This window comes from Lampetra planeri, chromosome 5, assembly GCF_965212315.1.
Source record: "Lampetra planeri chromosome 5, kcLamPlan1.2.h2, whole genome shotgun sequence".
NCBI classification, from domain to species: domain Eukaryota; kingdom Metazoa; phylum Chordata; class Hyperoartia; order Petromyzontiformes; family Petromyzontidae; genus Lampetra; species Lampetra planeri.
Genome location: NC_136111.1, coordinates 16,168,279 through 16,191,905, shown reverse-complemented (window position 1 = coordinate 16,191,905; position 23,627 = coordinate 16,168,279). Strand labels below are relative to the sequence as shown.

The window sequence follows — 23,627 nt, the reverse complement described above, 5'->3', positions numbered from 1 at the left end:
GCCCTCTTGCTCCAAAGTCAGCCCCCGAGACGGTCTCCAGCTCGGCCACTCGAACGTCCGTGTGAAGTGTCGAGGTGCGCAGCGAGGACGAGACCAACGGAACGCCGTGGGCATCTAACCGTGAGTAAGCGGAAAGGGAGTCTTGGGATAGAGGCTAGAGGAACCAGAACCGCTTAGAGCCTATCTAATCAGATAAATCGGGTACAGACCCCTGGACGATAGCGTAGACCTGCCTCGCCGACCCATACTGACCCAACAGTAATTCGCAGTCGGCCGATAATAAATAATTAATAACCAGAGGTGGGACAAAGTCATTGTTATGCAAGTCCAAGTCTAGTCGCAAGTCATCAAATTCATGACTCGAGTCTGACTCGAGTCCAAGTCACATGACTCGAGTCCACATCTCATAGGTGGGACAAAGTCATTGTTATGCAAGTCCAAGTCGAGTCGCAAGTCATCAAATTCATGACTCGAGTCTGACTCGAGTCCAAGTCACATGACTCGAGTCCACACCTCTGTTAATAACCCATCGCAGCCTCGTGTGGTTTTACGAGTGGGTGAAAGCGCGTGGTGCTGTGTGTATGTGTGTGCGCCCGTAACGTGGGTGGTCGGTGCGTCCATGGGTGCCCGCTCCGTCTGTCGCCGCGGAGACTTGTGCGGTGTGAGGGCTCACACCCACCATAAACACCTGTTCCGCGGTCCCTTTAAACGAGCGTTCTCGCCCGCTCGCGGAGGCTGCGCGGGTGCGAGCAACGTCATTCGCCTTCCGACCCCTGACCCCCCGTTCAGAGCGTGTGATTAGCGGAGAGGCAACGCAGTGTTTACAGGCGTACGGGAGCCGGCGACGAGCCATGCCTCTCACGCGAGCTCGCGGAGGTGCGGACCAGGGAGGGGAACCGTCGGGCGACAGGCCTTACCCCGCGAGCGAGGAGCCCAGCGGCGGCAGCAGCTGTTCGCAGACCAGCGAGGGGTCGGTACGCAGCAGGGAGAGGCCTCGGGGGCCAGCGGCCTCAACAATATCACCACCCGTAAGGCCTTTATACTCTGTGTGTATTGAAAATCAGGATAATACCTGGAGACTTTGTTCGATCACCCTGAAAAATAGACATGCTGAGATGTAATTAATTGTACCCTGACTTAGGATGAATAAAGTCAGATTGCAAATAAAGCTGATGCCAAAATAAATATTGCGTGGGTCTATTGAGGGGGAATAACTGTAATTTACTGCATTTACAGGAATCCGTTCTACACACACTGGCTGATGCTAAAACACCTTATAGTCCCTCATTATCCGAGGACATTCTCCTTGCAACTTGTCAGAAGTTATGATGTCTGAGAGTGCAGCTCTGATCATCATGGCCGGCAGTTACATAAACAACAGGAGCAATCTAAAGTTTCTGGGTATCACTCGGCAAACATCTCACCTGCACTTACCACATAGATAAAGATGTCGCAATACGTGTCGTCTAATTGCTGCATGCCTTGACTATTGCAACACTACAGTATGTTATAAGGCGTAAACGATGGCCTCAGAAAACGTTCCAGCATTTCCAAAATACCCTCCTCGCCAGTCACTTGCCTGTTCCTTCACACCTGTTGAAGGAGCTACACAGTTCAAGGTCGTAGTGCTTACTGTTATAGCATAGACAAATAGCGAACCAACCTGAGCGATGCCATCCACTCATACGTACCATGCAATTGGTTAAACGCAAACTATATGCCGACTGCACTGCACTCTACAGGTGTAGAGGAGTAGTGTGAGCAACCATGAGGGGGCGAACAGAGGGAGGTGCGAGCGAGTTGACGGCTGAGGATGACGTCATGTCACAGAGGCTCTAAGGGAGTACTTAAGGGGGACCCGGTGACGAAAGCAGGGACGTTGTGGGGAGCCAGGGAAAGGATCGGCTGGAAGAAGAGAGCTAATGGATAGCCGAGAGTAGGATAGAGTCTATTCAGTAGGAATCGGTGTTGGATGAGCCCCCGTTCCGGGCAGATGAGTGAGAGAGCCCTAAAGGATAACCGAAGGTAGGACCAGGTACTGTTGAGAGTCCGGGGTAAGGACTCAGATAGAGAACACCTACCTCTGCTGTGAGTTAGAGCGTTGAGTTTAACAGTGTTTAATAAACAGTGAGCGACGAACATGGCAAGCGATTTCACCAGGACATTGCAACAATGGAAAAACGCTATCAGAGCAAATGGAGCCCATCAATGCTTGCAGACTAGAGAGAGTCGGTCAACACACAATTAACGCATAGCCTGGTTGATTACGTATTTCAAAGATTGCTAAGTCACGAAAGCTCCAAAATTAAGATTGAACCACTTCTACGGGGAAGTTTTAAGCTTATCTTTTTTCTCTCTCTGCCTATTTGTTCTCTCTGCCTGTGTCCTCTCTTTGGAATTTTCACACTTAAATTCTAACTTAGCAATCTTTGAAATACTTAATCAACCAGGCTATGCGTTAATTGTGTGTTGACCGACTCTCTGTGTTGCATTACATCACATTTCGATATTTTGCGAGGTTATTTAATTTTAGTGTGCCTTTCTCCTAATTTTCAAGCTTTCGTGCCATGCCACGTCGTCATCTTACTTGCGCAGCAGCAGCACGTTGCCGTCCACTCATTGATATGCTAATTTTCTCTGCCCCCTCCCTCTCTCCGTCCCCGCCCCCCTCTCTATATTTAAGGGACCGTCACAGAAACGACCCCTCTCTTTGTGCCGATATGTGTCCTCTCTCTGTGTGTCCTTGTGATGTCTGTCTGCTTGTATGTCTGTCTATAGTTTTCTAGTTAGATTTTTGTTGCTATTTCTTTTATGCCTGATGATGATTGCTTGTGTTGCAATCGAAACGTCGCTATTATTTTAATTTTATTTTAATTTATTATTTTATCTTTAGACGTGACTTAACTGAAAGAACCAAAGAATAATTCCTGCAGTCACGAAAGCTCCAAAATTAAGATTGTGGAATAATTATCTATCCCTTTTGAATGAAATAGCATGTTGCCTTCCACATGTATATACACTCATAAAATGGATTAAATACACATCTTCATATATGTAGGACTGCAGAGCTTGCCCAAATGCGTCAGCTCACTGTCTGGTTGCCTTAGATTTTTTATCTTTTTAAGGACATTTAATTCACGAATGTGTTGAATTTTCATGCATGAAAGCGACATTTGTAAATGTCAGGTTACTTGACAGGTGACGAACTGTTCTCGACGTGATTGGAAGGTCCGTTCCCCGGTGTGACGAACCCTGTTAACTGCATCGCTTTACGAGAAGGGGCGTTTGTTTTTGGCGTTGCGAAACAGCAGAGGTTTTAAAGTCACATTTCACTACTGCGACTTGGAAATTTCGCAACTTCACAATCACATTAACAAATTCCAAGTGACTAAATCACATCGTATTGTCATATGCTGTTGCTGCTTCAATGATCTTGCTAAGCCATATTTTGTTGCTTTTTTCCTGGAAAGAAAATACCATTTAAAATAAATGGCTGTTCAGGTTTAGATGAACCACGTAGTTTATAGCAATACTGCCCACCCAGTTGTGTCAACAACTACAAACGATGTCTCACTGAGTAGGAATGGATATGCTAAACTACCAGTCATGAGCAGGAAGACCGCATAGTTTTGATGACCACCTATTCGGGTTTTGAGGCTACAGGAGTCTGATGGTTTAGGTCCCACATTCCATTATTTTCATCACGCACAGGTAGCTTAAATTTCGTGGGCCATAAGTATTTCCGTGTTATCTGTACGTTGATCTCTGAAATGTTTGAATTCCGAATAAAGTATGAATTAACAATTTATCTCACAATGGTCAGTTTTAGTAATCGTGTGTGTTCCCAGATTAGTGAGTACAAGTGTAATGACAGAGTGACACCTGCTGGCCTGGGAAGGGATTCATGGGTACGGCCACAGAGGTAACAACCAATCAGGGAAGGAGGCGTATCTAGGGCAAAGGTAACAGGTGGGGCTAGCCGAGATCTTCCGGGAACCTGCTCGAAGGTTCCACGAGAGGGCGTGGCTGGAGGCGGGACCTAGCCACGCCTGGGGGGGATATAAGGGGGAGTGGTCCCGGAGATCCGGGCTCGTGTGTGGGGTCCTGGTTCCTGGCGTGTTGCTGTTCATCAACATCTCTCTCCGTCGTCCTTCACCTTGAAGGTCTCCTGTGTGGGTGCCATCGCCGTCGTCTTCACGCCACCAGCCAGCGGCGGAGACGAGTGAGGGGCCCACGCCGGGTGATCGGCTGTGCGTGCAGCCGGTAGAGGTGTTATTTCCTAGAGTATTTTCAGTGGGAGGAAGAACCAGTGTTGGCCTGTGTTGTGCCCAGTGTGAGTAATAAAGAAGTACCCTCTATACGACGTGCCATGGAAGTCGCTCATCACACAAGCGTCGCTCAGTGGCCTCACATCACCTATTGAGCTGTGAAGGCGAGGGTTGGTGGATTACAACATGTTGTGAAACTCCCTCGAACCAAAGCCTGTCTTGCCAGGTGAATGCGGTACAGTAAAGTGTGGAGTAATTATCTATCCCTCTGAATGAAATAGAATTCTAGATTTGAAGCTTTCGTGACTGCAAGGAATCATATTTTTAGGTTTTTTCGGTAAAGTCACGTAGGTAAAACATCAAAATTATTTTATTTTATTTTCATTAATTTTGATGTTTTACCTACGTGACTTTACCGAAAAAACCTAAAAATATGAAATAGAATGTTGCCTTCCACATGTATGTACACTCATAAAATGGCGAACAAACATCTTCATATATGAAGGACTGCAGATCTTTCACAATTGCGTCGGCTCACTGCCTGGTTGCCTTAGATTTTTTTAAAGAACATTTTATTCACGAATTTGTTTAATTTTCATGCATGAAAGCGACATTTGTAAATGTCAGGTTACTGGACAGGTGACGTGGCGGGAAGGTCCGTTCCCTGGTGTGATGATCCCTGTTACCTGCGTCGCTTTACAAGAAGGGGCGTTTGTTTGTAACCTTGTGTGACGTGGAAATTGTCGTGAAGGGATCAAAGGATTCTGCATTTTTGAGTAAGCGCTGGGGTGGTTGCGAAACAGCAGAGGTATTTAGGTGACATTTCAATACTGCGACTTTGATGACAACAAAATGCAAATGTGTTCATATATACACTCATATCTTTTATAGGCACAAACAAAGTTATACAAAAACTCATGGTGATTGTTTTTGTGTCTTTATATTTATTACGAGTGACAATGTATGTCAATTTATTATCAAATGCATATTTTTTCTCTTCATGATATTTAGTCACGGATGTTTTTTTCCCCTGAAAAGTAATGGTGATTTTTTTAAACCCATCCAGCAATGTGACGATCTCACATTGTTGATGTGTGTGTAATTACTGCATGGGGACACACAGGGAGACGCAGAGACACGGAGACACATTACTGATACAGTGAGGGAAAAAAGTATTTGATCCCCTGCTGATTTTGTACGTTTGCCCACTGACAAATAAATGATCAGTCTATAATTTTAATGGTAGGTTTATTTGAACAGTGAGAGACATAATAACAACAAAATCCAGAAAAAACGCATGTCAAAAATGTTATAAATTGATTTGCATTTTAATGAGGGAAATAAGTATTTGACGCCCTCTCAATCAGAAAAATGTATGGCTCCCAGGTGTCTTTTATACAGGTAACAAGCTAAGATTAGAAGCACTCCCTTTAAGAGTGTGCTCCTAATCTCAGCTCGTTACCTGTATAAAAGACACCTGGGAGCCATACATTTTTCTGATTGAGAGGGCGTCAAATACTTATTTCCCTCATTAAAATGCAAATCAATTTATAACATTTTTGACATGCGTTTTTCTGAATTTTGTTGTTGTTATTATGTCTCTCACTGTTCAAATAAACCTACCATTACGAGCTGAGATTAGGAGCACACTCTTAAAGGAAGTGCTTCTAATCTCAGCTTGTTACCTGTGTAGTAGAGTTACCCACTCGATATTCACAAACTCGGAGAGCAAATCGTTAACAAGGTTTTCCCGCTCAAACTAACGGTCAGGGTCTCACAAGCTGTGAGATCTGACCGTAAACAAGGTTTTCCCGCGTGACCAAACGGTCAGGGTCAGATAGGGTGAATTGGGATCGAAAAGCATATTGGGAACGACCAATCACAGGGTTCCACAAGGTGGCCGGGGATTGGACAACCCGGCCACGAACAGGTATAAAGCCAGAGCGCTCAGAGCTCTCGGGGAGTTGAACCACACGAAGACCCTAGACGGCGGAAGAAGCCTAGGACCCTGGACCAAGCCCTCCAGCCCTTATCAGGGCTAGGGTTCAGTGTAACCAGTGGTCGGGAGACATCTCCCTAGGTCCAGTCAGAGGACACTGAAAGAGCGGGATATTAAGTAGCCTGTAAGGTACGGGGGCTTGGACGTTCTGAGTGTAACGGGTGAGGGGACCGTATAACCCTCAGTGCATAGGGACTGTGTTAATAAGACGAATAAAAGTGTGTGCTACAAAAGACGTTGAAGAGTCCGTCTGTACAACACTACACCTGTATAAAAGACACCTGTTCACAGAATAAATCAATCAATCAGATTCCAAACTCTCCACCATTACCAAGACCAAAGAGCTCTCTAAAGATGTCAGGGACAAGATTGTAGACCTACACAAGGCTGTAATGGGCTACAAGACCATCGCCAAGCAGCTTGGTGAGAAGGTGACAACAGTTGGTGCGATTATTCACAAATGGAAGAAACACAAAAGAACTGTCAATCTCCCTCTGCCTGGGGCTCCATGCAAGATCTCACCTCGTGGAGTTGCCATGATCATGAGAACGATGAGGAATCAGCCCAGCACTACACGGGAGGATCTTGTCAATGATCTCAAGGCAGCTGGGACCATAGTCACCAAGAAAACAGTTGGTAACACACTACGCCGTGAAGGACTGAAATCCTGCAGCGCCCGCAAGGTCCCCCTGCTCAACAAAGCACATATACATGCCCGTCTGAAGTTAGCCAATGAACCATCTGAATGATTCAGAGGACAACTGGGTGAAAGTGTTGTGGTCAGATGAGACCAAAATGGACCTCTTTGGCATCAACTCAACTCGCTGTGTTTTGAGGAGGAGGAATGCTGCCTATGACCCCAAGAACACCATCCCCGCCGTCAAACATGGAGGTGGAAACATTATGCTTTGGGGGTGTTTTTCTGGTAAGGGGACAGGACAACTTCACTGCATCAAAGGGACGATGGACAGGGCCATGTACCGTCAAATCTTGGATGAGAACCTCCTTCCCTCAGCCAGGCCATTGAAAATGGGTCGTGGATGGGTATTCCAGCATGACAATGACCCAAAACACACGGCCAAGGCAACAAAGGAGTGGCTCAAGAAGAAGCACATTAAGGTCGTGGAGTGGCCTAGCCAGTCTCCAGACCTTAATCCCATAAAAAATCTGTGGAGGGAGCTGAAGGTTCGAGTTGCCAAACGTCAGCCTCGAAACCTTAATGACTTGGAGAAGATCTGTAAAGAGGAGTGGGACAAAATCCCTCCTGAGATGTGTGCAAACCTGGTGGCCAACTACAAGAAACGTCTGACCTCTGTGATTGCCAACAAGTACTAAGTCATGTTTTTCAGAGGGGTCAAATACTTATTTCCCTCATTAAAATGCAAATCAATTTATAACATTTTTGACATGCGTTTTTTCTGGATTTTGTTGTTGTTATTCTGTCTCTCACTGTTCAAATAAACCTACCATTAAAATTATAGACTGATCATTTTTTTTGTCAGTGGGCAAACGGACAAAATCAGCAGGGGAACAAATACATTTTTCCCTCACTGTAGGTGTTTCTACTGCTAGCAAAGCCAATAAAAGTACTGTGCAGGCGTTTGTTTAGCAGAGTCAATAAAGGCTATCTGTCGACTAAAATTATAGCAGAATTCAAGAATCACACGAACACAAACACAGTGTACGCTTATGTTAAATTAAATCGTTTACGTATAAATTTCGATTTAAAGCTTTCGTGACTGCAGGGATTCATCTTCTTGGTTATTTCGGTAAAGTCACGTAGAAGGGAAATAATACAATAATAAAAATAAAACATAATAAAACACAATTCTCACGACGTTTCGGCCACAACGCAAGCAGCCGCCCTCATGTAAAGAACAGGTATGTCGGAAAGACAGCGACGCTGTAACGTCGTGAGAATTGTATTTTATTATGTTTTATTTTTATTATTTTATTATTTCCCTTCTACGTGACTTTACCGAAAGAACCAAGGAGACGTTTACGTATACTTTATCATCTCAAATCGAGTATATAAATCAACAGCAAAAAATATATTTGTGCTTAGCTAGTAAACATGCCAACGTTTTATAATTTACTGAATATACGACATTCCACGTGGGCCAGCACCAACTGCAATCTGACGCCCACGGACAATACAATACAGAGCAGTAAAGTAACTAATTACAGTCACGACACGCATCTGTTAGACAGGTTCACAAAACACGTTAAACCTGCTCTTCCATTTCCCCCTGCCATAGAGCCGACGAAGTTTGACAAGTAAAACCAGCTTCCCTGGACGCTGTGGCTTGGCCAATGTTGTGGCTTGCCTCTGCAACCCACCGGTGTGCTGTACTAGTGACGAATTGGTATGTTATGTTTACGTAACAACCCTTACTAGTTGGCTGTGTCGGGTGGTGGCGGCGGCGGCTTTACCGACACATTTATATATTTACGGGATCTAACCCAAAAAAAACCTCATTGTTTAGTTTGTTGGCCTTCCCCCGCACCTCCGATTAGCACGGTGCGAAATAAGTTCCACATAAGGTACAGAAAATGTAGCCCGTGGTCACATCCAGGAGCGGCGCATGTTCGCCCGTGTCACAGTGCAGCACAGCGATACCCCAATTTACGTCGGGGATGCGTTCCGGAAATGTGCGACGACGAATATCAAAACGACGTCAGTCAAAGCGATGTACAGGGTAGGTGGTGGAGGCGAAGGCTGAGAGGCGACGGAAACGAGAAAAGACGGACGATGCTTGTCGGAGACGTCCGCGTGGGGTTGAGGCGACGCGAATCGGACAGCGGTGTTGATAAAGTGCCGACGTAGGTGTGGAACGACGTTAAAGGGGGGAGACGTAAGTCGAGGTGTTCATACTGCACTGCAGGCTGTCTCTGAACGCTCACTCTACTCGATATGAAGTAGCAGATGCGCATCCGATCACCCACTTCACTAAAGCAACCAATAAAAAAAGATTTAACATTGTATCGAGATTGTGTTGGATGAATCGGAGGGAAACGCATAAGTGCAAGGAATGCGGTGGGTTGCCACTGGTAATTCGTCATTGCCCATGGGAATAACTTTGTTCGCCTTGCTCCAAAGACAATCATCACTCGTAGAGCTTTAACAGACTGCTGGGGCAAGTGCCTGTGAGCGAGTAGCACCTGACGAAGGCCGGGCACGGCACGCGAAGCGGTGGGTGGCCAGCGCCACACCGGGTCACCTTCGTCCCCCCGCTGGCTCCACTTACACACTCGCACCAGGTACTCATTTGAGGCTGAGTCGACCCAGGGGGAGGCCCGGCACTAGGTTCAGATAACCGTCGGTGGCCGTGAGCGGCAAATTGGAACACCGCACCCGTCGGGGTTCATAGCGCGGCGCGCGCTAACCCCTGCGCCACCGCTCCCCCGTATTAGGGCACTCCCCCCCCCAGCTCCCTCCCCCCAGGCCGCTCCCCCCCAGGCCGCTCCCCCCCAGCCCAGTCCGCCCAGCCCAACACCAGCCCGCCCGACCGTCCACTGACTTCGCCTGCAGCCCACAGGAGACGGCTGAGCTCGCGCAGTCGCCGACCTCCGAACCGTGGCGGTGGGGAGCGGACAGACGCGTGTCCCGCGCGACAGGTTTGCATGAAGCTGTCACACCCCATGCGGTCTGTTCCCCCCGTGTTCTTCTGTCTTGGACAGGGAATTTGAGTTTTGAGGTCCGTGCGTCGTATAGTTATTTCAATACGGGCAACTAAAAATGTATGTTTGTGTTTCTCCCCTTCGGTGTGGGACTCTGTAGGACGAACGTTGAGATTTACAAGGGGCACGGGGTGATCAACACGGTCTGAATCGGTCTGCAACAAGGTCGGCAGCACTGATAAGGGGTCGACAGGTGTGGCTATGTTCGTACGCGCTGCGCGCTGAACTTCTTTCGCACACCGCGCGCTGAACTTCTTTCGCACACCGCACGCGTGGCCAGCCGTGCGAATCGGAGGTGCGGGTGGAGAAGGACACGAACTAAGCAAGCACCCACACACAGCGCGTCTCACACACATACACACAGCGCGTCACACACACACACAGCGCGTCTCACACACATACACACAGCTCGTCTCACACACACACACAGCGTCTCTCACACACACACACACACAGCGCGTCTCACACACACACAGCGCCTCTCACACACACACAGCGCCTCTCACACACAAACAGCGCCTCTCACACACACACACAGCGCGTCTCACACACACACAGCGCCTCTCACACACACACACAGCGCCTATCTCTCACACACACACACAGCGTCTCTCACACACAAACAGCGCCTCTCACACACACACACAGCGCGTCTCTCACACACACAGCGCCTCTCACACACACAGCGCCTCTCACACACACACACAGCGCCTCTCACACACACAGCGCCTCTCTCACACACACAGCGCGTCTCACACACACACAGCGCGTCTCTCACACACAGCGCCTCTCACACACACACACACAGCGCCTATCTCACACACAGCGCCTCTCACACACACACAGCGCCTCTCACACACACACAGCGCCTCTCACACTCACACACACAGCGCCTATCTCACACACACAGCGCCTCTCTCACACACACAGCGCCTTTCTCACACACACACACAGCGCCTATCTCACACACACACAGCGCGTCTCGCTCGGAGGTGACGGGGTCTCACTCAGCAAGCTGCGGGTTAAAGCATCACCGTTGCCGTGTGCGCTGCTTTGCTCATAGAGTGAGCGAGTGGCGCAAATCCGCGTGATGTCGTTAACAGACTCCACGCTTGCTGGAGGACGGTGACAGCAGTCGACGTGGTGAAGAGACCCGGACGTGGTGAGGAGACCGACCGAGTCACATTCCTCTCCTTCCACCTTGGAGCCATCAGGCGACACCGTCTAATGGAGGCAAGTTTCAAGGTCGTCGAGATGTCTTTGGGGTTTAACACGTTGTAGGAGGATTTTGCGACCAATATCATCCATAATAGAAGGTCTTTTGGGGGGTTAGATCGCGTAAATATATTAACGTGTCGTTAAAACCCGCCACCACCCGACACAGCAATTGTTTTGCTGTGTTGGCTATGTATAGTAGTAAAACGATGTTTCTTTCGGTAAAGTCACGTAGAAGGGAAATAATAAAATAATAAAAATAAAACATAATAAAATATAAAAATTAATATTTATTATTTTATTATTTCCCTTCTACGTGACTTTACCGAAAGAACCAAGAAGATGAATCCCTGCAGTCACGAAAGCTTTAAATAGTAAAACTATGTTTCTTGCGTCCGTGTTCACTTACTGTATTCGAAAATACGTCCCTTAAAAACGTGTGTAGCTGGGAGCGGTGGCGTACGACGCGCTTTAAATGCAAGGGTTGGTGGACGACGCGGGTTTTGCCACACTCCTGGACCTACTGGCCTGCGAGCTAACCAGTAGTTGGGAGTACAGCAAGTGGGTCGACTCCATCTGTGCGGACGTTTGAAATGGCGTTAGCCCCTTGTATGCCAAACGCTCATTCGTGGACTCGTACAAACATCCTCGTACCGTAACCCTCCTGAACGCGAAGGGTCTTAAGACGTTGGTTGTAAGGCTGTCTTGAATAAACAAAATCATTTTTAGTCGTTGTAGGTTGTTAATGCAGCCATTGTACGGCATTGTTGTGTCCAAATGTCGAAAAAGTACTGCTGTACTTCTCATTCCGAAAGAACCAGTTGGACGTTTATTTTGTTTAACCAGGTGGTGCAAACTCAAGAGACCAGGCTAAAGTCCAATTTGCAAGAGCGCCTTGGGTCACCAAAATGACCAAAGCAAAACAGAATAAATGAAGTAGAACAAATTAAGAATATAGAAATCGGCGCAATGAACAAGGGTGCAGCACTTTCCACCCGCCCTGCCACTGAGAGGAACGTTTGTCGTACAAGTCAAATCGACGTCTGTAATAATTACCAGAGCTGGAGTTTAGCCAAGTTGGCTGCAAACCCCCACATTTTGTAATGCTCTGTCCGGACATTGGTAACGTCTGAGACCATCAAGTTGCTACGTTTGAGAACTCGGTTTGGGCGCGCAAGCAACCTCCTGGATTCGACCCCAGGAGCTTTTTGGCGCCAGCTCAGCGATTCTACCTCTGAGCCACCTGGTCCTTGATAGTGATAAACTTAATAATACAAGTATTCATTTTAACACACCTACTCTCCAATAAAATAAAATAAGAATCACTCAATTGGCTGTTTAAGTTTCCTCGAGTTTTTATTCACGAAACCCCTCCATTGTGGTGGTCGATATCCTACATTCTCGCGCAAAGTCCCACTGACTTTAGTTTAACAAAACTTTTAGTAGGTGGGACAACTTCGGATGAGAAATCTCCTGCCTGTATTTTGATGAAATTTAATTGGGCACCGTAGTAGCGAAGAGATACTATGTCCCCTGACAAATGCTATCTCCCCTGACGAGGCCTGTTTTGAGGTTACATATTCTTTCTCCCCGTGGTCGAGTGGATTATTCTCTGAGTTCCTCCGTTTTTTCTCTCCACATTTATAAATGTATATTTAGATCGTTTTACTGCGACTATAAATCCCCACGTGTAGCTCCGTGGCCTTTTTCTTGGTAAATGAAATAGTTTACAATAATGGGTGTTATGTTTTTGCAGGTCAACTTGGACTTCCTCAGAACTCTGGATCGATTTGACAAAACTAGTAATGCTGTCCATGGGCAAATAGAGAAATGCCGCCAACACCTGGAGTCTTTTATTGCATCCACGTTCAACAGCTCAGAAGGCAAAGTCCAGGAGATCCGAAAAGACCTCCAGCCAATCTCCACGAGATACAAAGACATAAGCACCAGGACCAGCTTTCTTGTGCAACGTGCAAAATCCAGAAATGAGCACTATTTACAAGTGGCATGTAAGGTTGTGCAGGATAAAATTTCCCCAGAAGAAGCGGGGAAGGAATTCGCTTCGGAATTGAATGACCTTGTGACATCGCTCAGAAATATTATTGGCGAGCACAACAAAGTCGTCCAGTTGCTTCGCAGGGCAGTTTATGTATCTCAGAAAATTACTGGGGATGAAAGAAAACATGCGAATCGAATGCAATATTTACAAACTGTGTTGACCTACACAGCAATAATGACATTGGTGGTAGGAGTGGTCACGGTGGCAGAAATAGTAGATGTAAGAGAGTGTGTGATAGGAACAGTATTAGCACAAGTGAGAAAAACCTTGGGATGGGCAACAGGAGTGGAAAGGGCAATAACACGAGTAGAAGTGGTATTCTCAGAAGTAACAGTGGCAGCGATTATGGCATCAGTGGCGATGATTGCATCACGTTCGTTACGTTGCACGGGAGCGCTGGCAGCCGGTGGTGCGCTTGTAACGGTGGCAACAAGGGGGGCGGTGAAGGTAATGCCACTGGCAGGGATAATGGTGTTAGCTGGATTGGTGGGAGTAGCAAGCGTTGCAATAAAAACATGGGTGAAACCTAAGGAGGCTTGGAAAGACAATGAGGAGCATGACGCTTGGAAATCGAAGGGTGCGAGGTTTACCGAGGAGTTGGATGAGATCGAAGAATCCATTCGGGAAGCGAATGGAAACCTCGGAGGAGTGGATCATTTTCTAAAACTTCTCGCGGATGAGATGAAGACCTCCCCAAGCAATAGGACATTGATATCCAAAACTAATTTTAAATTTATGATAAAGCAATGTCAAAACCACCAGCGATAAAATCAGTGATCATGCTACACCGAAATGTATTTCTTGAAACAAGTCAATTCTACATCTGTACCGTCGCAGAATGTCAATGAAATAGAGCCCAGCAGTTTAATGGTCCTTCCCGATGAAATAAGAAAGTCAAATATATCTGTCTATTTCATTAATTGCGCAATATGTCTAAGCAAAGTTTGCTGACAGTAACCCACGTGTCACGTTTTAAATATCTTTTGATTGTAATTACGCTATTTGCCAACGTTGGCTATGATTTTTTTGTTGCCAAATAAAACCCGTGAAATCCTTACAGTTGTCAACGTTATTGTTCTCAAGTACACATTAAAATATCTTCCAAATATCACATGTGAGGTAAATCAATGTTTTACAGATTGTATTTGTATATGTATAGGATTCAACTGAGTTGCAGACGCACTTCTTGGAGGCAACACATTTATTTATACCAAATAACAGCCTATGGTGATGGACCACAAGGCTGAACTACACTAACACACTGGTATGTTAGCAACAACGGACCGGACCCTGGCTCGGGTCCAGGTCCAAGTGTTGGTGACTCTTCTTGGACGTAGAACGTAGATCTCCAGATGACGGTAGCAATGCTGAACCCCGGTCCCTGTGGGGAGCCGGTTTATATGCTCCCAGGTCGTGGCTGGCCCTGCCCTTGGCCACGCCCACCTTCGAGAGACCTCGAGTTCTCTCTCGACCCTTCCCGTAGGATCTCTCCCCCCGACACGTGACCACCCCCTATCCCCCACCTGGGGCCACATGTCGACTTTACTGGTCACGTGTCCTTCGGGGTCAACCAGAGTGCCATGGCCCACAGTAACCTCGTTCCCGTGGCCTGCACTCGCACACCCTACCCCGTAGGGTCAGCACTACATGTGGAGCGTTGTGCTACTGAGCGCTGTCGCTCGGCACTCACCGAGCCCCCTCCAGGGCTGGTACTACACCCACATATACGGGGTGTCCACGATGGCAATACATCGCACGCCATGCCTCACTAGAGCCGGCATTACCCAGCGATATCCACGATGTCGCTACATACCTGATATCCACGATGGGGTTACATCACACGCCATGCCCCTCTAGGGCCGGCACCACTCAGTGACTTCCCAGATGTCACTACATGTGTAGTGCCATTGTTAGGCGGTATTATTCTTACCTGCAGTAGTGGACATTTGTCAACAGAGGGTGGTAGACAGGATAGGTGGGATTATACAGGCCGTTGGGCCACCAGGAACCCCAGACCCCACGAGGGGGGCTGGGGGGATGCCGATATATTTCAGGGCCCCCTACAGAGTTCGAGAAAGAAGGTGTGGCTAGAGGCGATGAGACTCTGAAACGGGTATAAAAGCCGGACCCCTGAACGGGTCCGCCAGTCATCGTCCACCTGGATATCTGAAGAACCACTCTGAAGACCTGAAGACTTGAAGCGAAGTACCCAAAGGGCAAAACCCGAACCCCTGGCTAGGATCGGGTTCAGAGCTTACCAGTCTAAGGTTAGCGCTATAACCAGAGTGAGGGCACATTAGTCCGGAGGGGCTATCTCCTTAGGGTAGCGAGTGTGTAGTGCCATAGGCCCATCTGCAGGTACCTCGTTCCCCCAGCGGAGGGACCACTGTGCCAGCCCAAGAGGGGAGGGGCTGCTGGGGGCTCTAGGATCCTAGACAGCTAAGCCCTTGGCGCCAGGCTCTAGGATCCCAGGCAACCCAGACCGCTAAGCCCCTTGGCGCCACCAACGGGGGGCTGTGTGTACTCTGTGGGGTATCTGGGGGCACACATCCCCACCCCTCGATGGGCAAGAGGCATAAAAGGGCCGCTCCCTGGCCGATTGGGGCCAGTTGCAGCTCAAGACCCAAGACCAGCCAGCTTGGGACCCTGGACCCCCTCGTCCCACAGAGAGGACGCTGGTGCGGGGAGGCCGATCACTCGATCGGCGGCAGCCCGGCGAGAAGGGGCGGAGGAGGACGGGGGAGAGGAGGGGGGCGTGTCAGCCCCCACAATATGTATCCCTAGTAATAAATCTTGTTGCCTCCAGCAAGTCTCACTATCCTTCATATTTGTAGTTCGGCCATTGCGTCGCTATATGTTGTATGGTCTGTTCTGGATGACCACAGTCGCACACTGGAGAGTTTTACGTTTTCATTTGTGCAGCAGATATCCGCATCTACTGCCATGATTTGTGCGGATGCGGCGTTGTTTGGCCCTGAAGAGGGCCGTGGGCGTGGCTTGTGTTGTTGTTGCTCTGGAGACCGGAAGATCGATGATCAATGTTCGGTCTCCAGAGCAGCAGCGCAAACGGACTAAAAAAACGTAAATGGACTTCATTCCTAGGATTAGACCCCAGAACGTCAGGGTTATGAGTACTGTACAGTGATTATAAAACAGTTTAACACGTAGGCGTGCGACCAATATCCATATTAAGTTTGTGGGTTAGATTGCGTAAATATGAACGCATCGTTAAAATCTGCTACAACATGACAGAGCCAATTAGTAAGGTTTGTCACGTAAACAAAACATGCCAATTCATTACTAGTTCAGCACATCGGTGTATTGGAGAGTAAACCCACAACATTTACAATTCGAGAACACGAATGGTGTGCTGAACTAGTAACGAATTGGCATGTTTTGTTTACGTGACAAACCTTACTAATTGGCCGTGTCGGATGGTGGCGAGTTTAACAACACATTTATATTTCCGCGATATAACCCAAAAACCTCGATGATTAATTTAAAAAATCAGTGCGCACCTCCGATTAGCACGGTTGGCTACGCACGAAGTTCACCACAGAGTACGTCACAAAAGAAACCAGTTTGCCCCCGACCACGCAAACAGCCCCCATCCCCTGCCTCTTCCGAGAAATGCGAGCGTCACGTCAGTCGCCCAGCTCCCCCCATCCCCTCCCCAACATTTCCACGTCCTTGCTGTTGACATTAAAACCATACCCACGGGCGAGGTTGAGGTGCCAAAACAGCACACGCGCAGGTGAACGTCGTGTTAAGTTGTCAACTCGGCAAATCAAACGTTGTCACGCGTCACCCATCCGTAACTACAATTGTGAGACCTGGCGACGTGAAGTCGTTCACTCCATGCCGACGACGGAACGCGCTCCTCCTGCAGCTCCCGGACACCTGTCCAAAGCCATTATACTGCGTACGAGGTAATTAAAAGCTTTTCAAGATTTAATGTAGGGGGTTAAATGACCGCTAAGACAAACATATGTAGTTTAAGTTACATTTCCCAGCGACCTTAATTCGCTTCTCGACCACGGCTAACGTCAGTGGCGAGTTATCTCTGAACCCAACGGCCTTCATCTAAGTTGCGATTTAAAGCTTTCGTGACTGCAGGGATTCATCTTCTTGGTTCTTTCGGTAAAGTCACGTAGAAGGGAAATAATAAAATAATAAAAATAAAACATAATAAAATACAATTCTCACGACGTTTCGGCCACAACGCAAGCAGCCGTCTTCACCTGAGGACGGCTCCTGAAACGTCGTGAGAATTGTATTTTATTATGTTTCATTTTTATTATTGTATTATTTCCCTTATACGTGACTTTACCGAAAGAACCAAGAAGATTAACCTGAGTTATCTTGTGGTTGTTGTTGTTTGACTTGCATCCCACTGGGATTTTTGCACACAGCGTTGGTGTACGGTGTTTGTTTATGGAATTTTTGCTGTTTTTTTCCCTGGATTTTCAGTTTCCGCATAGTCACTTTAAGATGTTTTCTTGTTCTTGTTTGTGTTTTTTGTTTGTTGCGGTTGCATCCGATTCAAGAGCCGAATGGCTCACAGGGCTATACCTAACAAATGAAACTTGAAAAACTTGAAAACTTGTCCAGGGCTCTCAGGACACCAACTCGCATGTGACCAGCCTGGTGAAGTATGTTTAAACACTTACGGCCGACGTAGTGTGGATAGGCCTATACATCCAGCAGTGTATCGGCAAGGAGCTGTTATCCGTAGATTATAATTGTATGTAATTAGTAAGTAACTTTAACAAGTCACGAGGTGCAAACGGAGAGGGACAATACCAGAGTTACGATGTAAGACAATTTTAGACGTACTTCGCTTGTTCACATAATCGCATCCTAAGACGCTCTGTAGAAGTGCACGGTCATTACACAATTCACTATGTTGTGCTGTTGATGTTCGTGTTGGCGTCCCGTACAGATTACACCACCACCACCAAGTTGACTTAGCACACGGCTGGGACGTGTATTGTCGCTATCCACCGTGGTGAACGTTTAAGGTGAGGATGATTTTTGTTTGTTTCTAAATGTCGTTTCCAACGTTTCTCTTTTTTCGCGATTTGTTGCGTATGGTTGCAATTTACTTTGCTCAGTCGGTGTTCTGGCGGGTTTCTGTTGCTCTGGGAGTCTGGGGGTATGTGGCAAACATCCAGGTGGGGTGCGTGAGGTGATTCATAAATGTGTGACATTATATCATGCATGAGAGCCATTGAATGATTATGTATGAATCTGCAGTGTAAAATAACTACGATAACCTAGAACTATATAAAGGACCATTCTAAACTCATTGATCGTAATAACGTCACGCACGCAGATCGTCCGCTGATTTTTTTTTCGCCTGTTGTTACTCGTGAGTTAAGATACCTCGCAAAATGGAGAATTGGTTAAAATATTGATGTTCATTCTTAATACATTTATTTAGGAGTACCTTGTTGGGTCAGGCAAGGGCGGGGGGGGTACTCGGTTGAAACAAAATTCAACAAAGGGGGCACAGTAACCAAGCAAGGTTGAGAAGCACTCCTCAATGCCCCTGTACCGTTCACGCTCTGTTGTAATGTTCACCGATGCCATCTTTATTGAGGGCGATATCGGCACGTAAAATAAAGATCGATTAATGGACTATATAAATGTTGTCTTAAATTCAGGGTGACTGTACGGAAGCAACATACGTACAATGTCGGTGGTCATTCTGTAGTCGCTCGGCTACAAAATGAGACGACGGTATGTTGAAAAGTCTGACAAGATCCAAGCAGAGCCGTGCGAGACAAAAGGTGCACAGGAGGGGGCGGAAAAGAAGGTACGACGGACATGCACGGCCTGCCGTCTGTTTTTGCCGTTCAGTTTATTGTCGATTTGGACGGAATGTGTCACTGAAACGTGTTAAGTTACACACCTAATTAGACTCCAAACGCGTACATCGAATAACAAACATCTGCTTAGATAACTGCTGTTGTGTAGTGTAGTAGAACGACAATACTGCGTTGGCTCGGTATGGGGGCTGTACGCGGTTGTCACGGAGGTCGTATCAGGCCGCGTGAACCCAACAGGACACGTGACTGGATAAAGGGGGGCAGGGGTCCCAGGGAGGTCACGTGGTTGGGAGCTCGGGCCTTCCCGAAGGATCGGGAAGGGGGGTGTGGCTTGGGGCGGAGCCAGCCACGCCGGAGGGGATAAGCGGGGTGTGGACGGAGAGCTGGGCTGTTCTGAGCTGTTCTGCTGGGTCAACTCTGGGATGAAGCCACCATCTACGATCCTCGGTCTCCAGGCCAGATATGTAGCATCCCCGTGTGTTAGCTAAGTTAGGAACAGTGGTTACCACCCTATGTCGTTATCCTGTTAATGTAAAGAGTTACCCGTTGTGTTTAGCTCATAAATAGTGTTGCCTTCAAAGTTCCAATGTGCGCCTGAATGTAACCCACTACAGTTGTATAAATATCCACTGTTTAAAAATAAGTAGAGGAAGGAGCGCTTTCAAATTAAATAAACGAACGATAGTTTGCCATTAGTTTGAAACACGCCATTCATCCGCTGCAGTGATTGCTCCCCCACAAACAGAAATCTGCCACGTCACCTCTGAAAAGCGTCGGTCTCATCACCTGGACTGCTGCTAATCGTAGCTACCACGGGTTTTCAAATTCACTGACCATTTAGTTTCATTGCAGTCGGCTCGGACAATGCACTGTGCGGTTTTACGCCACTAGGTGGATTCTGACAAAAATGCGAGGGAAACATCTCGCTGCATTTCTCGTGCGCAGTCATACGAAGGGCACGGGGTTACGCACGGGATACGTTTGTCATTTAAACGAAACTTTTTATTTTACCAAGTAAGGCCCACTGAGCTACACTGCTCTTTTTCAGAAGAGACCTGGTCACAAATGATAGCTCAACGAAGTGGCCTACATGGAAATGTATAACTGCCAAATACTCTTAAATGCATGTTTCTAAATGTGGAGGGAAAACCCGGATGACCCGGATAAAAATCCACGTGACTACGGAGAGAGCATGCAAAATTCTAATATATAGGCATCAAAGTCAGGATCGAACCCAAGACCTCCTGTATACCAGGAGAGGTAGTTAACATCTCACCACCGCAGCACCCAGTGTCAAAGAAATTGTACCTGAGGTCCAAGAGACAAATCCCATTCATTAAGCATATTTGGCATAGCTTATATAATATGTAAACGTCGCTTTACCTACTGAACCATCATTGTACTTTCATGAGAAATATGAATGATATCTTGTCAATGTGCTAAATCTATGTTAACCTTTTTGTGCATTTTCAGATTGGCATGACGACCCTAGAAGAAACCAGTGATAAAAATGTGATAATGGTACTTAGATGTCTACAACAAATAGCTACAAAACACAAAGACATCCAAATTAATGCTGATTCATATGTTGACAGCATTTGCTTTACAATTGGTGAGTTTAATGACGTGATGGAGAAGGTTAAGCAGAACAAAATAACACCTGAGGTGGCAGTGGAAGATTTTGCCACCCAATTCCATGCACTGAATGAGGAAGGTAAACACATTTTCAGCGCCTATGATCCTAATTTAAACGAGCTTTGTAACTTAACAAATAGAACACAAGATGAAAGAAACAACTGCAAAGAAAGATTGTCTAGGCTTGCAGCAATAAAGCCAAAACAAATCGAGACACTTGCAAAGGACAGAGCTGCAGGATGGAATAAGGTGGCCGGAGAAGCGGGAATAGTAGCAGTAAAATCAGGGTGTATAGGAGCAGCAGGGGGTGGGACAATCTTGTTAAGTGCAGCAGGAGCAAAGATGGCAGGGGCGTCGGCAATTGCCGCGTGTGCAGTAGAGGTAGCAGCAACAACAGGGACAATAATAGTAGGAGGTGCAGCGGTAGCAACAGGGGCAGCATTGGTTGCAGGAGGAGGGGCCCTTGCATTGGGATTAGGAGTCAAAGTGGCACACCACTGGTCTAAACGTTCAGAGGAGGAAATTCAACAAGAAAAAAATCAGTGGAAGGCAACCGAGGCACATTTTAGCCAATTAACTGAGCAGAATGAAAAAATAAAAGAGGTAATTGATCAAGAAAAAAGTTTGCTTTTGAAAGTGAACTTACGTTTAGAAAGTATTGCTAAACAAATGCTATTGTTGAAAGATAAAACGCCAGAAATGGTTAAATGTAAACTTGAAAGGCAATCTAAAGAAGTAAGAAATCTCATGGATGAATGTGAAAAATACAAGAAAATGAGATTGCAAACAAAGAATACTATAAATCCAGAAAATGCAATATGCACAACGCATACACAATAGCAGAGGGGAAGATTGCTGATAGCCACTACATCTGGCGAGACATAATGGCTATTCACACGTAAATGGCAAACCATTGTGTCCCACATCTTTCTGCACTCATCTTGGGTTTAAACATTCCAAAAAGTTGTTCGGTATCTTTAGTCTAGAATTATAATTGCAAAAAAGGTTTTATAAATATTTTCAACAAACGAGAATCATGAGGATAACACGTAGGCTTTCGCTACCAATATTATCCATAACAGGTTTTTTGGGTTACATCGCATAAATATAAATCTGTCGTTAAACCCGCCACCAACGACACAGCCTATTAGCAAGGTTTGTCATGTAAATAAAACGTTCCAATAAGTTACTACTTCAGCACACCGGTGTGTTGGAGAGTAAACCCACAAAATGTATAATTCGCGTACGAATTGCCTCATCATGCGACAGCCAGAACCTCTACTTTGGATAACACTTGGGAGCACATCTAAACATTACCCTGACCCTCGGGAGAATATTTTACCTGCATCCTTTAGAGCAGCGGTCCCCAACCTTTTTGGCACCAGGGACCGTTTTCGTGGAAGACAATTTTTTCAAGGACACGGGGGGGGGCGGGGATGGTTTCGGGATGATTCAAGCGCATTACATTTATTGTGCACTTTATTTATATTTTATTACACATGTAATAAAGGTCGCGGAAGCAACTTCTGGAATCAGGTTTGTTTATTATCTTTCTTTCACAGCTCTCATCATACGGACTCTTCTGCTATCTAACTCCTTCACGCTATTGACAGACAGCGTGAGAGGGAGGGATAGAGAGACTGTCGCTGCCACGTGGCAGGCTCTGGACCCCCGCTCCTGCGTGGCTTCTCCCTTCGTTCGTTCCAGTTCTGACCACGTGTTGCCCGTTTCCACCCCTTTTAATCCCTGGGTCACGTAGTGCCTTTCAGCCAGTCCTGGGTAACCTCCTTGGAATCTTCCAGATTCCATCCTACGGTCCCAGGACCACGCCCCTGACTCGTCCCCCCATTGGCTGTGGCTAAAGCCAGCAGGGCCAATCATCTCCTTCCAGGTGTCACCTTCCCATTACATCAGGGCCACGCCCCTACACCTCTCCCCATTGGTTATGGGCCTGGACCGGTAGAGCCAATCATTATAAACGAGGTGTGACCATTCAATCAACCAGGTATACCCTCACATTACACATAGTAATATATAATGAAAGAATTATGCCACTCACCATAATGCAGAATCAGTGGGAGCCCTGAGCTTGTTTTCCTGCAACTAGACAGTCCCATCTGGGGGTGATGGGAGACGGCGACACCCAAAGTGCTCTCAGTGCAGACACATTTGATGAAGGGTAGCCTTCAATAATTGCTTCTGTTATTAGTATTAACGTTTTGTTCTTTTGAAAAACTCCAAAGGCTTGGTCTCCATGTGGCGAAGAAGTTATGAACGTTTCATGGCTTCGTTGGGTAGCCAGTCGCCACATATACAAAGCAGACTTGGAGAATGTGAATCACCTGTTGCAATGAGCCCATAATTTAAGTAGAACTCTTGGTATTTTCTTTTAAATGCAGCTTTCTTTTTGTTGGTAGTCTTAGAGTCTTCTGCTGTCGCATCATTGGGTCTTTCCCCCGTTTCAAAGAAGGTCTCCAGCGATGTTTGTTTTTTACTCATTCTGGCTAGGGTTAGCTTGTGGGCTTTCCAAAACTGACTGAGACAAGTGCGCAGTGCGGGAAAGAGGCGCAGACGGAAGTGGTAAACACAATAATGGGCAAGCCACGCGCGGACTAAAATAAGTGTCGGATTGTGACTTCTCATAAGGAGCTCGCAACCTAGATCCCTCGCATGCACAGTTTACAGTAGGGTTCACGCTCCTATGAGAATCTAATACCGCCGCTGATCTGACAGGAAGCGGAGCTCAGATGGTAATGCGAGCGATGGGGAGCGGCTGTAAATACAGATGATGAAGCTTCATCTGTCGAAATAGATGATGAAGCTTCGCTCGCTCACCGCTCACCTGCTGTGCGGCCCGGTTCCTAACAGGCCACGGACCGGTACCGGTCCGTGGCCAAGGCGTTGGGGACCCCTGCTTTAGAGGACATCTATCCATAAGC

The 23,627-nt window shown here is 46.9% G+C and overlaps 2 long non-coding RNA genes across 3 annotated transcripts; both read left to right on the top strand.

Annotated features, from left to right (window-relative positions):
* The first annotated feature begins 9,759 nt into the window (after window positions 1-9,759).
* LOC144719011 (uncharacterized) lies at window positions 9,760-14,277 on the top strand. The gene is made up of 4 exons (XR_013585520.1): window positions 9,760-9,885; window positions 10,049-10,141; window positions 11,052-11,181; window positions 12,920-14,277. It is a non-coding gene; the product is annotated as an uncharacterized LOC144719011 (long non-coding RNA).
* Window positions 14,278-16,883: 2,606 nt separating this feature from the next.
* LOC144719010 (uncharacterized) lies at window positions 16,884-22,211 on the top strand. 2 transcript variants are annotated; one of them, XR_013585518.1, is made up of 5 exons: window positions 16,884-17,151; window positions 17,770-17,874; window positions 18,165-18,243; window positions 18,889-19,040; window positions 20,527-22,211. It is a non-coding gene; the product is annotated as an uncharacterized LOC144719010 (long non-coding RNA). The 2 variants fall into 2 exon arrangements; XR_013585519.1 differs by lacking the exon at window positions 17,770-17,874 and having other exon boundaries at window positions 16,887-17,151.
* The last annotated feature ends 1,416 nt before the right edge of the window (window positions 22,212-23,627 follow it).